The 16,316-nt window shown below is 35.3% G+C and overlaps 1 pseudogene; it reads right to left on the bottom strand.

Annotated features, from left to right (window-relative positions):
• Positions 1–1,997: 1,997 nt before the first annotated feature.
• On the bottom strand, positions 1,998–8,327 carry LOC138323019 (uncharacterized; annotated as a pseudogene).
• Positions 8,328–16,316: the final 7,989 nt, after the last annotated feature.

Here is a 16,316-nt window from a genome sequence, read left to right as displayed (position 1 = left end):
CATTTGTATTGACCAAAAGAGTAAAGTCAGTCTAAAGAATATCTGAGCGCCTCTACGTCTTGTCTACCCTTAAAGAATATGTCGAGCAAACTCGATTTTTAAAGGACCTCGGATTTCCTTGAAGTAACAACAACTATATCTTCCTACGCTTTTCCGGCTAATAATAAATTCTATAATTTTCTATAAGCGAATGCTATTTATTGCAGAATATTATTTTAAAATTCAACATTAAACCAAACAATATAGATTATTTTGTGGACATGAGAGTTTAACTTCTAAGTGAACAATAAATTTTGCATTCAACGTCCGCCATTTCAAAACAATAGCCGTAACGTACAGTAATCTACAAATGGGGCGCAATGTACTAAACAATAGCCGTGACGTTTTCTACAAGTGGGCCGCAATGTACTTAACAATAGTCGTGACGTTTTCTACAAGTAGGCCGCAATGTACTTCACAATAGCTGTGACGTAATCTACAAGTGGGACATAATGTACTAAACAATAGTCGTGACGTAATTTATAAGTTGGCCACAATGCACTAAACAATAGCCGTGAAATAATTTACTAGTCGATCGCAGTGTACTAAAATAGCCGTGACGTAATCTACAAGTGGGTTTGCAAGGTACTAAACAGTCGTCGTACATACAAAAATACATTAATATTATGTGATCCTAGGTCAACTCACGACAGAGGCGAATGAATGGCAGTCTGTGAGTCTGAATGAAGCCTGAGAGATTTTGTTGATTTATATGAATTCTGAAATAAGTCACTATTGTAATTAATGCAGAAATAAGACTTAATCGATGTCACTAATGTTGACATGGTTACGACCACCGTCTATATAAACCATAGATGCCATAGGAAGATAGTTTAATGCTTACGGAAATATTTTAAAGAAAAATCGAATAAATTGAGAAAAAAAAACTCTGGTGTGTCCTTCATAAACAAACCGACTTTCCGACGTCCGCAACAATCGTACTACTTGGGGACTATTTTAAAATGACTGTATGGCTGCCATTTGTAGTTGACTACAACCTAATGGTGACGTAGATTGGCACCCCTGGATGACATATTTACATCTACTTACCACTTTTACTATATCAATTAACCAAGGCAAAGTGAAATCTATGGATATAACGGACACCCAAAACGAGACCTTTATGACGTCACTAATGTTGAAATGGTAACTTCTGAATCAACTGATCACCGGCAAAATAGCTGTTCCATCTTGTGGATTAAATCGTCGTTGATAAACGTGTTTCCTGATCCATCTTAAGCAATGTTCATGTAGAGACACAATGAGTTAATGATGTAAATAAAAGTGTTAAACCATCTTCCAATTCAAGTGCTAGCGCGCATTATGAAGACTGTCTGTAAAGCTCTGGAATCTATATAGACCATAGATTCTATAGGAAGACAATTCAATGCTTAAATAATTGATTGAAATCAGTAGATAATGTAAAACTAAGGAGTAAACTATTTGTTAATCAACATTGTCCATAATTTATACTGACCATAAATTTAATAAAAATAACATATTGTGACTTTAAAATTTATTATCGTTGATTTTACGGTAGCATTATGAATGAACGATTTTATAAAGTCTTTTTACGTGTATCGGTAAAATTTTAATGTATTTCCAAGAGGCGACTCCGGTATATCCATACAATATTCATTTCAATAGTAATTTCTACACGTGATGTCATACTAGTGTTCAAATAACTTGTCTCATTACATTACCCATAGTTACGTGTACGCGAAAATAATATAAATAAATTGCAGTAGATATCTCTATGTCTTAAGCATTAAACACAAACTTACTTTATTATCTTTTTTTAATTATGCGATTATTATCTATTCATAGACATTTTAATGATGTTGGTGAGATAAATAATTAAACATATTTATCAAAGCAAAGAAAAGCTCATCAATATCCTATATTGCAAGCCATGTTTTTAATTTTTCACTTCTAATTATAGCTGTCAATTTAATCATTTATAAAAAATCATCTGTACAACCCCTGATGACTGCGTCTATGGTTTCCAAAGCACACGGGAGTAGATGAGAGTAGTCCGCTAAACCTGCCTAATATACGCATTAAAGAAGTATTAGACAAAAAAAAAACTAATAATAAAGGCAGGTTTAGTGGAGTAGGATGAGGGCGGCCATAAGCTTCATAGATTTCAGGTTGATATATTTTGTATAGTACATCTGGGATTCATGAGGTATGATGTACATTAAGGTGTCGCTGGGTTCTAATTCGATGTACCTTCCAATTAAGGATAAATATATCCAATTGTTCTTGAATGAAAGACAAAAAAAACAAAAACTCATGCATTCAATATGAAGAGGGTTTGCTCTATCAAACATACCGCTAACTCTCATGTCTCGAAAATTAATTATCGAGTAATTATATAAGTCAGTAAATGTAAATCGCAAAGTGACTCATAAAAGTTCTATTCGTTGATTGCAACTTGATCTGCAAGTAATGGAACTCCGTATTGCCTACCATCTTATCAGCATCATGCATTCTATAAACTGATCTGTAAGTCCTCTAAAACATTCGCAGTACCAGCATCTCTTACTCGCGCGGAACCCTTCCCAACTGGACGATGAACTTTAGGTACATATTTCTAATTAACTTTGGATTGTTGTAAGAAAGCCCAACTTTTATGCTATTTTTCGTGAAAATCTATCTATAGCTCCATTAATCGCTATACCAAACGGTTTAAGCTTATCGTATCTATCAATATGTATGAGATAATAATTAAGGACCTTTACTATAGTATAATTTCCGTCGTAAACAACGTCTTGATCTCAGATGCACTCCTTTTACGTCAGTGATGCTTCAGTATGTCCTCACGGTATTCGGAAACGAACGCATCCCAAGAACAACTTGGAGTAAATTCCACAATGCTTTGTAGCCTAAATTACAGAAGGCCTCTCGGTGCAGATTATTAATTAAGCATAAATTGTCATATTTTTGACACGCATTCTTGTGTAACATACATTGGGTGTTCTAGCATGGCCAATGGTGCGCGTTAGCGCAACATGATAGATATGCTTGAACACCCAATGTATGTTACACACAAATGCATGTCAAAAATATGACAGCCAATGCTTATATTTACATTTTAACTAGTCATTCCCAATTTAAAAAGAAATTAAGTAAAAATAAAGTATGAAAATAAAACTTATACGTCTGCATATAGCAAAATACCATTTGATAGGACAGCCTTTGAATTGGCGGAAAATAGTGTTCTTCCGGTGTGTTGCCATGGACAACCGACTCAACAATAGCAGTTATTAAATAAAGCGGATATAAATGGATAAATACAACACTTATATCCATTTGAAATTTTTTAATTAGAATATATTTTCATACTGACCAATTTTTAAAATATTTCAATAATCTTTCAGTGAATTCTCACACAGACTTAATTAAACACTGTCCTTTCGTGACCTCTTGAACTTTGATTATGGTATCAGTACGCCAGAGCCTAACTGACAATGTTAATATCGGAAAATAACACATTTTTGGCGTAGTAGCAACATATAGATACTGTGCAGTGGCAATGTAAATATTTGTTTGTATTATCTCTTGCAATAGCCTCTCACATGCATGTCTCCTTAATCCAAGTCTCAACTTTCGTTTTACTGTTGACATGCTGATGACAACTCCATGATCAAGCACAAGAAAACCGCAGATCTCACGTGAATTATACAAAAGTCCAAAGTAGTACCTGAGAAGATCATCAATCATTATCATTATCTCCTGGGTATGGAAAAACAGTCTCCGATAATACAAAGTAATTCAGCAATATCAGGAACTGGAAAACAAACATATTGTGTTTAACACTTTCATAAACAGCTAAAACCTCACAGTACAAGCATGAAACGCCAAACATGCCTTCAGGTTATTATGTTATAGATCTAGATTATTTAGAGGGCAAAATATTTCAAATTGTGTTGATCCTGTGATGATAAATGATAATTGTATTAATTAGTTTAACGTTGTTTCTCCGTCAAATATATAGCACATTTCAAAATGTATTTAAAAACAGAATTACAATGAATGTAATCAGAAAATAACATTTTGAACTGAATTGGCATACTTATATGGAGAATACCGCATATATAACAGCAATAATATTCCTGACAAATAGTAAATATTGATTGTAGTAAATTTGCATACGGTTCCACATTAATTTGAATGGTATTCACATTATTACACTGTATTCACAGGTTAAGTTTAACATACCCTTTGGAAGCCCATCTTTCTTTCACCTTTGTCATTCTTCGGCTATTGATGATTGCTTGTATAATCAGGTGATATTCAGGATATCGACTTCATGTTTTTCCAAGGCAAGTCGATTTGTTCATGTCGACATGATGTTATAACTTGTGAAATGGACGACTTTGGTAAGTCGCCTTCATATCTTTATCGGTACATGTCGACGTAATAGTAAGTCACCCGTCGTGTATCTATTAAATGTCGTGTTTGTTACCATCGCCAAAATGTGGGTTTTAGTGATTAAGTCGTATAAAACATGTCGCTAAATCCTCAAGGAACACGTCATGTCGCGTTTTTAAAGTCGTTTAGACTATGATTTATCACGACAAAATACGTTTCCATATTTAGGCCTTAGCTGTTCAAGTGACCTTAAAATTAACAGAAGGCCCAAATACGTTTCCATAAATTCAAAACACAATTTAATTATATATACAATATTATACAGAGATGGTTTACGATATCTAAAGTAATTGGTGGTGGTACAAGACTAGTACGATGATTTAAAGTGTTACTTATCTGTATGCGAATGTCCTGGTATAATCCTTGATCCTTCCAGGTTTCAAATTAACAATAATCACAAATCCACAAGGAAAATTGAATGTCCACAGATGATTTGTAAAGTTCCAGGCAATATGAATAAAATCCACACAAAGTGTTGTAATAATCCACAGATAAAGTCACAATAGCTCTCCCAATAGAATCTTATATGGCGCTGTACAATTCTTGATATGTCTTATTACAGGTCTCATTACAGTTCTGATTAGCCTTGGACAGCTGGAGTATATATAGCTAAACCGTAATTCAAGAATATTGGAGAACCTTCTACTTCTAGAAATATCTAACTAAAAACAGTAAACAAGTAAACACACATCACTTTCTGGAAATAGATCATTCTAGATCTCTACTTAAAATCAACATGTTTACAAACATATTTGTTTATACATGATTATATTCTAGAAAGTTCTATAACCTAAATCAATGATATGACCTTCATAGGATGTATTGATAAAAAAAAGCTATAGGAGTTATCTCCCTTATCTCATAACTACATGTATTTAGTGTCATACATAACACACCCCTCCTTAAAGAAAAGAAAGTTTTCTTGAAAAGGAAACTTTCTTGACATGTCAAGTATATATTTAAATCCTTGATAAAGCATCTGCTAGAATATTGTCTTTCCCTTTGATATGTTTGATGTCAAGATTGTTTTCTTGCAAAGTCAAACTCCACCTGAGAATTCTTTGGTTTTTGTTTTTCATTTTCCCAATGAATGTCAAAGGGTTGTGGTTGGTGAAGACCAACACAGGCACAACTGTAGTGCAGAGATACACATCAAATTGGTTCAAGGCCAAAATTAACGCTAAAACATTCTTTCTCAATGGTGGAATAATTTCTCTGGTGTTTGTCAAACTTTTTCGAGAAATAACAAATTGGATGGTCAATTTGTTCAGTACCTTCTTGCATCAAAACAGCACCAACACCTACATCACTGGCGTCAACAAACAGTTTAAACTGTTTATTAAAATCTGGAGCAGACAGAACTGGTGAGTCTGATAGTATGGCTTTCAATTTCTCAAATGCAGACTTACATTCGTCTGACCAAACAAATTTGACATTTTTCTTTAACAAAGCAGTAAGTGGAGCTGCTATAACAGAGAAATTTTGACAAAATTTTCTGTAGTATCCAGCCATACCAAGAAACCTCATCAGCTCTCTCTTGCCTCCAGGAGTTGGAAAATCTATAATTGATTCTACTTTGGCCTGAACAGGTTTAACCTGCCCCTGTCCTACAACATGGCCTAAAAATTCAACAGTTGCATGACAAAATTCACATTTCAATAAGTTTAAAGTCAATTTCATGGTAGTGAGTCTTTCGAAGAATTCACGAATCCCGCGTAGATGGTCTTCCCACGTGTCGTGGTAGTTGATGACGTCATCGATGTATCCATCACAGCCTTCCAGGTCTGATATCACGCTGTTAAGAAGACGTTGAAATGTTGCCGGGGCATTCTTCATACCAAACGGCATAACTTTGTACTGGTACAAACCTTGTGAGGTTACAAATGCCGACACTTCTTTAGCTCTTTCTGTTAATGGCACCTGCCAATATCCTTTCAACAGGTCAAACTTGCTTACGTACTTGGCTTTGCCAACTTTGTCAATGCAAGAGTCAATCCTTGGAATTGGATAAGAGTCTGTTTTACTGACAGAGTTTACTTTTCTGAAGTCAGTACAGAACCGGTATGTCTTGTCTGGCTTTGGCACCAGAACACATGGAGAGCTCCATTCACTTTTGCTTGGTTCAATAATATCATTGTCCAACATGTATTGAATTTCTTTCTTTAAGTGTTCTTCTTTCAAAGGATTGACACGGTAAGGATGTTGCTTGACAGGTGGCGCATCGCCTACATCCACGTCATGATAGATAGCATCTGTTTTGCCTGGTGTATCCGGAAACAAATGTTTATACTCCAGTATCAAATCTTTCAGTTCATTGCGTTCCTTTTCTGATAGATGACACAGTTTCTTGTCCAAGTTCGCGAGCACATCTGAATTCCGTAACTTAACACCACAGTCTAAACCTACATCTTGTACACCACCATCTAAGTCTAATTTACAAATATCAGCTGTACTTTCACTTTGTGATGGTACAGAGGCCAAAGTAGCAATAGGTTGAGAGGTCTTGCTCTCTTCTCTATCTACATATTTCTTAAGCATATTAACATGACATAATTGAGTTTTCTTGCGCCTCCCTGGAGTTTGTACAATGTAGTTAACATCATCAACCTTTTTCTCAACAATATAAGGTCCAAAATATCTAGCTTGCAAAGGCTGACCCGGTATTGGTAATAGAGCCAAAATTTTGTCACCTGGATCAAAACTTCTTGCACGGGGCATCTTTATCATACCATGTTTTCATTTTGGTTTGAGTAACGGCCAAATTTCTTTTGCCAGTTCACACATGCCCTTGTCAACCTTTGCTTAAAGTTAGACACATACTCTAAGAGATTCACTTTAGAATCTTCGTCCAAAATTTTGTCTTTCAAAATTTTTCAAAGGACCACGTACAGTATGTCCAAACACAAGTTCAAATGGACTGAAACCAAGAGATTCTTGTACAGATTCTCTAACGCCAAACAACAACATGTGTATGCCTTCGTCCCAATCTCTTTTGTTTTCAAAACAATAAGATCTCATCATATTCTTCAATGTCTGATGAAAACGTTCTAACGCACCCTGAGACTCTGGATGATAAGCACTAGACTTATACTGCTTGATCTGGAGCTGGTACATGACTTGTTGAAAAATACCAGACATGAAATTCGAACCTTGGTCCGATTGGACAGCTTTTGGAAGACCAACCAATGTAAAGAATTTAACCAAAGCCTTGACTATGTTAGGGGCCTTAATATTTCTGAGTGGAATGGCTTCAGGAAAGCGTGTGGAAGCACACATAATAGTTAAAAGATACTCATTCCCAGACTTAGTTTTGGGTAGAGGACCTACACAGTCTATAATGACTCTACTAAATGGTTCCTCAAATGCTGGAATGGGGTGCAAAGGTGCAACAGGGATTTTCTGATTAGGTTTCCCTACCACCTGACAAGTATGACAAGACCTACAAAAATCAGCCACATCCCGTTTCAACTTGGGCCAAAAGAAGTGATCTAAGATCCTGTTATAAGTCTTGGTCACACCAAGATGCCCTGCCATAGGTACGTCATGAGACAAACTTAGAATATCTTGCCTATACCTCGGTGGGACAACTATTTGATTGACAACCTTCCAGTCTTCCTCGGGAGACACATCAGGGGGGCGCCACTTGCGCATCAACACACCTGACTGACGGAAGTAACAAACCGGGACTTTCTCAGCCTCTTCCTCACTCAAAGCCCGATTACACAATAAGGAGATTTCAGGATCTTTCTCCTGTTCTACTATAAGCTCCTCTCTAGACAAAGATGATTTACTCATCATGTCAGACAAAGAAGTACCCTTGTTAGGAACAACTCTATTACTATCAAAGTCTACAGGATTGCTCAAAAGATCACACTTGCTCCCGACATCCTCTATATCATGAGCCAAGAAAGTGTCACCTAACCCTGGACTATAATGATCCTCAACTACTGCAACATCAGAAACCTTCTTACTCATTGAACGAGTTACAGCACAAGAAGGGAAAATACCAGGAAATTCCTGTTGAATAGTCTCAGCATCATCTGTTTTATCTGGAATACTGGACACTAAGGGATCTACCCTAACTTTCTCTCCAGCCAAGTCATTGCCTAAAATGAGCGACACGCCCTCTATGGGAAGTTCCGGTCTAACACCAATGGTGACAGGCCCAGTAACCAAGTCTGACTTTAAATAAACACAATGGAGAGGCACATTAACAAAACCTAACTCTACACCTTGAAGCAAAACACTACTACCAGATGAGGTCTCCTCAGACAAAGGCACTACGCCATCTAATATCAAAGAATGAGAAGCCCCAGTATCTCGCAAAATCTTCACAGGTTTCAAGTTGGTAATATCACTAGTAAGTGAAACAAAACCTTCAGAAATGAAGGAGAGTACTTCTCCAAGACGCTATCAGACTCTGAGCTCTTAATCTCAACAGACACTTTAGAATCTTCCACAATATCACTAAGTTTCTGACTAGGCTTTGACATAGCTAACACAGAAGGAACTGACTGTTTACGCCTTTGCTCCTTACGCTGGAGAGAATAACATTCAGACATAGTATGCCCTACTTTCTTGCAGTAATTACAAACAGGACCAGAAGGAGACCCACACCTGCCCTATGATCTGTTTTTAGAATCAGACTTAGTCTTATCACCTAATTTAGGTTTGTCGTTAGAAGGGCCACTAAAGGTTGGGTTCCTAGGCTGACCAAATTTACTAGTACCTGTGGTAACTGTTTTTGTCTTGAGAACTGTTTATAACAAATGAGCCTTTGTGGGTGAGAGCGTAATCATCAGCCATTGTAGCTGCTTTCACTAAGTGTTTTCAACTTTTCTCTCTCATCTAAATGAGTTTTTATGTTTGTGTGGACACAACGTTTAAACTCTCTCTATCAACAATAATTGCCTCAATTTACCGAAATCCTCATCAATTTCTTTAGAATCACACCACCTATTAAATAATTGTTCCTTTTCTCTTGGCAAATTCTACATGAGTTTGTTCATCTCTCTTTCTCGAGTTTCGAAATTTCTGGCGGTAAGCCTCAGGAACTAACTCATAAGCTTTCAAAATAGCTTTCTTGACTACTTGGTAATTTGAAATATCATCAACAGATAAAGAAGAATAAATGTCTCTAGCTTTACCAATCAAGACACTCTGAAGAAGCATTGTAAGCTTATCTTCAGGCCATTTCATACTATCAGCTATTTTCTCAAAATGTAGAAAATACTTGTCAACTTCTTTCTCTTGAAAAGGAGGAACTAACCTAATATTTCTACTGACATCAAAACCTCTGTTTCCTTGTAAACCCCTAAAAGTTGGATTACTTGAACCGTCTTGAGAAGCTAGCTCTAATTCTTTAATTCTAAGTTCTGTTTCAGCTTGAATTTTCTGCTTCTCTAGTTCTAACATCTGATCTCTCTCGATCTCTTTTTCTTTTAATTTTCTTTCCATTTCTTTTTCTCTTAACTCTCTTTCTTTGTCTATTTCTTTTTCTCTTAAACTCCTTTTCTATTTCTCTTTCTCTCATTTCTTTCTCTATTTGTTTCATTTTCATTTCATTCTCTATTTGTTTCATTTTCATTTCATGTTCAAGTTCCATTTGTCTAATTTGGATTTCTGAAGTGACTGTTTCCTCTATACTATCTAATGCACTAGAGTCAAATTTGCCATTGTCAACAAAATATCTTATAATTACATTCCTAATTTCAGCTTTCCTCAAATTAGTTTTGATAGTAGGCCTAAATGTTTACCCAATAATAGTAAATCCTTCTTACTAACTTGCAAAAGAACTTCCAGGGATGGCGCTTTAACAAACTGTTCTACCTGCATAGTAGTCATATTTATCTAGCTGTTGGTTTCAAATGTAAACTCAAAGTTTGTACACAAATTTTTGAAAATTTCTTAATTAAATTTTTTTCAAAGTTAGATTTCACAAATTGAAATATCGATCCCGGACACGAGCCCCCCAATTCTGTTACATGAACGAATAACAGAAAGGAGAAACCAGCAGCTAAATTCAAAACACAATTTAATTATATATACAATATTATACAGAGATGGTTTACGAATATCTAAAGTAATTGGTGGTGGTACAAGACTAGTACGATGATTTAAAGTGTTACTTATCTGTATGCGAATGTCCTGGTATAATCCTTGATCCTTCCAGGTTTCAAATTAACAATAATCACAAATCCACAAGGAAAATTGAATGTCCACAGATGATTTGTAAAGTTCCAGGCAATATGAATAAATCCACACAAAGTGTTGTAATAATCCACAGATAAAGTCACAATAGCTCTCCCAATAGAATCTTATATGGCGCTGTACAATTCTTGATATGTCTTATTACAGGTCTCATTACAGTTAAGGATATAACTTAGATTTTGGATGAAAACATGCCTTTTTTACGCTTCGTTCGGAAGGAGATATAATTCTTGTCCATATGAAAGATGAACAGTCACCAAGGGGCACCTTGCCAGACAACGGCCGCTCGTGTAGGCTTCGCTGGTAGATCACTTCCAAGGCCACAGCCCATAGTTGGGAATTTCATAATATAGATACGTAATTACCACCACATATCTCAATAAGTTCTTGTTAAAGATATATATTTCATTCTTTGCCATGTATATCTTGTTTTAAAGGAATGCTATAAACCACTGTGTTACACTTACATGCAGATCTACGCAATGTACATTGTACATGTGTACGTACATTTATGGCTGCCGATATCTCGAAAAATACAATGGTGAAATCGTTCAGTTTTAATGCTGTAGAGTTTATTTTTTTAATTAAAGTCGCTTTTATGCTATGGGCTGCTAAGTGAAGTCTCAATTTGAAGTGATATTACTTTTAAATAATTCGAATACATGTTAGATAGACTACATTTAGATTTATGAATACAGATCGTAGTACTGTAAATACCGACCAGGACACATTGCGCACGGCTTCGAAAATCCTAAAATACTCTAAGTTTTGTTTAAAAATATGAAAAAAGTAACTATAATCTGACTTATTTGTATGTCATAAACTAAATTCCAAAATTTCTGACGGAAAAAATTATCTAGAATACGTAATTTTGTGACTCTGAAAAGGAACAAAATTCGAGATCTCGGCAGTACTGTACGTAATGGCTGCCGTGCGCTTGGGGTAATCTACGAAAGTAAACTTGAATTTGGTCATTATCACACATCGTAAGGTGTTTTACCAAGTAATACTAAGAAAACAGTAATCGCTTATTAAAATTTCAGTACGATATTCCGGAACTTGGAATTTAATTTGTAATTTCAAGCTGATATTTGCAATGTTCTGTCAATGTTTATACATAATGACGACCGTGTTTTTAGTCTGTTCCTACTAATCACAGACACGGTTGTAAACATTAGATAATAATATTATTCATTACAATATAAGCATTGTTTCTTTCTTTTTATACCAAATCCAACTTTCTCTTCGGCCTATTCTATTTCCTATCGTGACGTGACAATAAGCTAGAGAAAGCGACGTTGCGTATTGATTTAAGAAAAATCTAATCCCTTGGAAAATCAATCGGCTACAACTGGACGTTTAAATGTATTTTGATTTCAAGTTGTCTCAAAATTAATTATAAGCATTGATGTCGTTATGCTTTTAATTTCATTGAGTTATTGGTTTGGTTTTCTTAATTTAACGTCCTATTAACAGCCAGGGTCATGTACAGACGTGCCAAGTGTGTTGGTGGAGGAATGTTGAAGAACCTGGGGAAAAACCACCGACCAGCGGTCAGTAACTGACAATTGGCCCACATGAATTTTGAACTTGCAACCCAGAGGTGTAGGGCTTGTAGTAATATGTCGAGACATCTAAACCACTCTACCATCGCGGCCCCACATTGAGTTATAAAATTCATAATGTTTGCTATCTAAATCCGCTATGTGAATGTTTTATAAGAAAAAATAAGAAAAAAAAAAGAAAAATAATCAAATAATCGGCCAATCGGAAAGTCGAATTTAGCACAAAAACAAAGAAAGAATAGTTATTTAATGATTTTATTTGCGAACAATATTCCCCCCCCCCCCCCCCCAATGAAATAGTGACATCAATGTTAAAATTAATATGTTGTGGACGTTGGTGGGTATCGTTTGGACAGAATTAAACTTTTTATCAACAGGTAGATACTACGGTTATCTTAACAAGATACAATGTTTGACAAACCATATTTTGGTATCGTCATGTAAGAGGTATCATTCGCTTACAAAAATAAGCTATATATGATTTGTATATAAGAATACATATCTACTGATACATAGCACAATGAACGTGCATATTTCATACATGTACAGATAAACATGTAGCAAGCTGTGCGTTACATGATACATAACGTGTTAATGACTTGTCTGAACATGATATGAAAATTAAATAATTATTAACATGATATATCGATTTGTCACAAGATCAATACACCACAGCTGGCACCACTGAAAGACGGAATTCGTCAAATTATACATGTTGACAACTATTGCAGCACATCATACTGCATAATTGTTAAATTTCGAGGGTGGGAATTTTCACGGTTCGTTGTTTGGACTTAATTTGCAGGGTTTATTTTCTCCACTTAAATTTTTAACATTTGATAAAGGTATTCATACAACATGCTATAAGACGTTAAAACCATGATTTTGATAAATTCCGCAGGGTAATAAATTTCGTGAATTCGGATGATTCCGCAAATTTAGCAAAACTAAAACCTCGAATATTAGCAAATATGCACAAGTACAGTAACTGGCCCTTGAAGTCGGTCACTGATTTTCTAAATTTGACTTTTTAATCTATAAAAAGTATTTGCTTCCATCAAACCTGTGAACGCCGTTTGGCCCCGCCTCTCTGGTCCCCCTGGGGGTCAGCGAGGACTGATATGGATGTTGAAATACTATATCTCAGGCTAATAATTCTAATAAAGTTTAACTCATTTCCTATGAAAATTGAGCAACTAATATTCATAAATGTATTATATATATATATAAACTAAAGTAAACTTGACCCCCTCCCCAGAGGAAAACATAAAACCCCAGGGTCTTATAATTCACAATTTTCTTCAAACACCTTAAGACCTTTCCATCTATAAAGAGTATTTGATTCGACCATTTCCAGAATTAAGAAGAAGATTTTTGAATTTTTAGCCTATTTGCTCCTTTTAGCTCCGTCCCTCAGCCCCAAGGGGTCGACCAGATCCAATATAGATATGATATTAAAATGCTTTTTCAGGCTAATAATTCTACACAAGTTTGACGCATTTCCTATGAAAATTGGGCAAAAAATGCTCATAAATGTGTTTTTCCTATATACACTATAGTAAACTTGACCCAATCACCAGGGGCAAACCTGGGACCTCAGAGTCATAAAATTCACAATTTTGGTAAAAGGCCTTAAGACCTTTCCATCTATGAAAAGTATTTAATTCGACAATTTCCAGAATTTCGAAAAAGGTTTTTGAAGTTTTTAGCCTACTTGACCCCTTCCGGCCGCGCCCTTCTGCCCCCAGGGTGTCGGCCAGGGCCAATATGGATATGATATTAAGATACTCATGCTAATAATTCTAATAGTTTGACTCATTTCCTATGAAAATTGAGCAACTAATGTTCATAAATGTATTTTTCATATATACACTAAAGTAAGCTTAACCCCCTCCCCAGGGGGAACATGAGACCCAAGGGTCATATAATTCACAAATTATGGTAAAGGACCTTAAGACCATTGTATCAATGAAGAGTATTTTATTCCACCACAACTGTGTGTGGAGAAGAAGATTTTTAAAATTTTAGTCAAGTTTACCCCTTTTGGCCCCTCCCACAGCCCCTGGGGGTTGGGGACCATATAATTCACAATTTTGATAGGCCTTATGTCTTAGAAGCTTTGTGCAAAATTTAATTGAAATAGCTTCAGCAGTTTTGGAGAAGAAGTCGAAAATGTAAATTGTTTACGGACATACGACGCGCGACGGACGACGACGGACAAAAGGCGATTAGAATAGGTCGCTTGAGACTTCGTCTCAGGTGACCTTAAAATCCGCTGACGATCAGGTGTATAGGCTATGACTTTGTTAAATTATTCTTGGTATTGGACTTCATGGATCTTTTTCCTGAATAATAAGCATATGGGAAAATTGCTTTACATCCTATACAAGGTATTAAACAATCGCGCCTAGCTTATGTCGTAGAAAACCCAGGGAAACTAAACCCATCGAACTAAGGTAGGTAATTAACAACTGCGTATCTTATCCTCTAGTTACGTAAAACGATGCGGGTTTATATTTCAATGGCGTTTCAACAACATTCTCATACATTCTTGAAATTTTAACACCATGAGGCTATGATAATGAATTTTGAATGGACCTTCATGGAAATGAGACATAGAGGTAAATCAATCATCGCAGAAAAATACTAAAACTGCAAAATCCCTAGGCGATTTTGGGTATTTCAAATTAAAAAAAAAAAAAACATTGAATAATGAATTGACCTTAATGCTCAAACAATATAGTCATGTAGGTAAAACTGTATAATTTTGCAATGAATAATGTTGAAATTGAAAAACAGGACGAAACGATATACACTCGAACAGACAGAAAAACACTATGCAAAATATAAAAAGAACATGTCAAGTTTTGAAACATGTCTAAGAAATGTAACGACAGTTTGCAAGCTTCAGCTTCACAAAAAATAACTTCTCTCCAAAAAAGCCAACGAAAACCACTTCCACTGGTCATAAAATAGTTGTGTGATAAAAAAAATACTTATACAATTTCCCCAAATTATCGGTACTTATCACATAATCCGCCTGTAATTTAATGCTTTGCCCCAGTAATAATTTTGCAAAAGGCAGTAGTGTAATATTTACTGGAGAGTCTTTTTCATTGGCTGGAAATTCATTGTGAGGTATAACTTGACGTCAGTAAACAATGGTGTGACGTCAGAATTCGATGACGTCGTGACCTTCGCTGGATATCTGTAACATATTTTGATGTTGCCCCTGCGAGACGTTGATGAATAATTCGTGAACATTCATGAATATTTCATGAATAATTTTCACAAATATTTTTCAATTATTCATGAATAAATTCATGCAATTCATGAACTTAAAAGATATTTCATGAAAATTCATGCATCCTTTCTTTCATGAACATTCATGAATCTCTTTTATTAATGATATCGTGAACATTCATGAACAGCCCATTCATAAATTTTCCAAAAAAATCATGAATATTTAAAGAATATTCATGAACTTAAAACCATCATGAATGTGTATTCGTAATTATTCATGAGTTATTCATGGACTGCAATCAAGTCGTAGCAGTGTGTACAAACAATTCATAATAATCATGAAAATTCATGAACTGGAACAATTTATGAATATTCATGAACTTGAGTCGTGTTCATGAAGTTCAATGAATGCAAGTTGGAGTCAGCGGCATCTGAGTTTCATGAACTCTACTTGGGGTCCAGGATTGAAATTTTCTAGCAAACCAATGGCAATTCTGTTGGAATCAATTCAATATTTGACGGAACAAATTCTTATGACAATATATATCCATATATTGATCTAAATTCAGAAGAGTTTAACATGAAATCACTAACAGTTTACTGTGTTCATTATATTTTCATACTGCCACAGATAAGAAAACCTGTTTTCAGGTATATACAGAAATCTATTTTATAATACATTCTGTTCTGGTTTTAAGTTATGACTAGGGGATTATGAGTTGTCACTTGGCTGTGAAAGAATCTAAAAATCCGTCTTCTTTTATATCATAACTTTATCAACTCATTTATCATAGAGCTCAACATACGGGGAGATAACACATA

Source organism: Argopecten irradians, chromosome 1 (genome assembly GCF_041381155.1).
Source record: "Argopecten irradians isolate NY chromosome 1, Ai_NY, whole genome shotgun sequence".
Lineage (NCBI taxonomy): Eukaryota > Metazoa > Mollusca > Bivalvia > Pectinida > Pectinidae > Argopecten > Argopecten irradians.
Note: the sequence above shows the minus strand (reverse complement) of the source record. Positions and strands in the feature narration are given on the sequence as shown.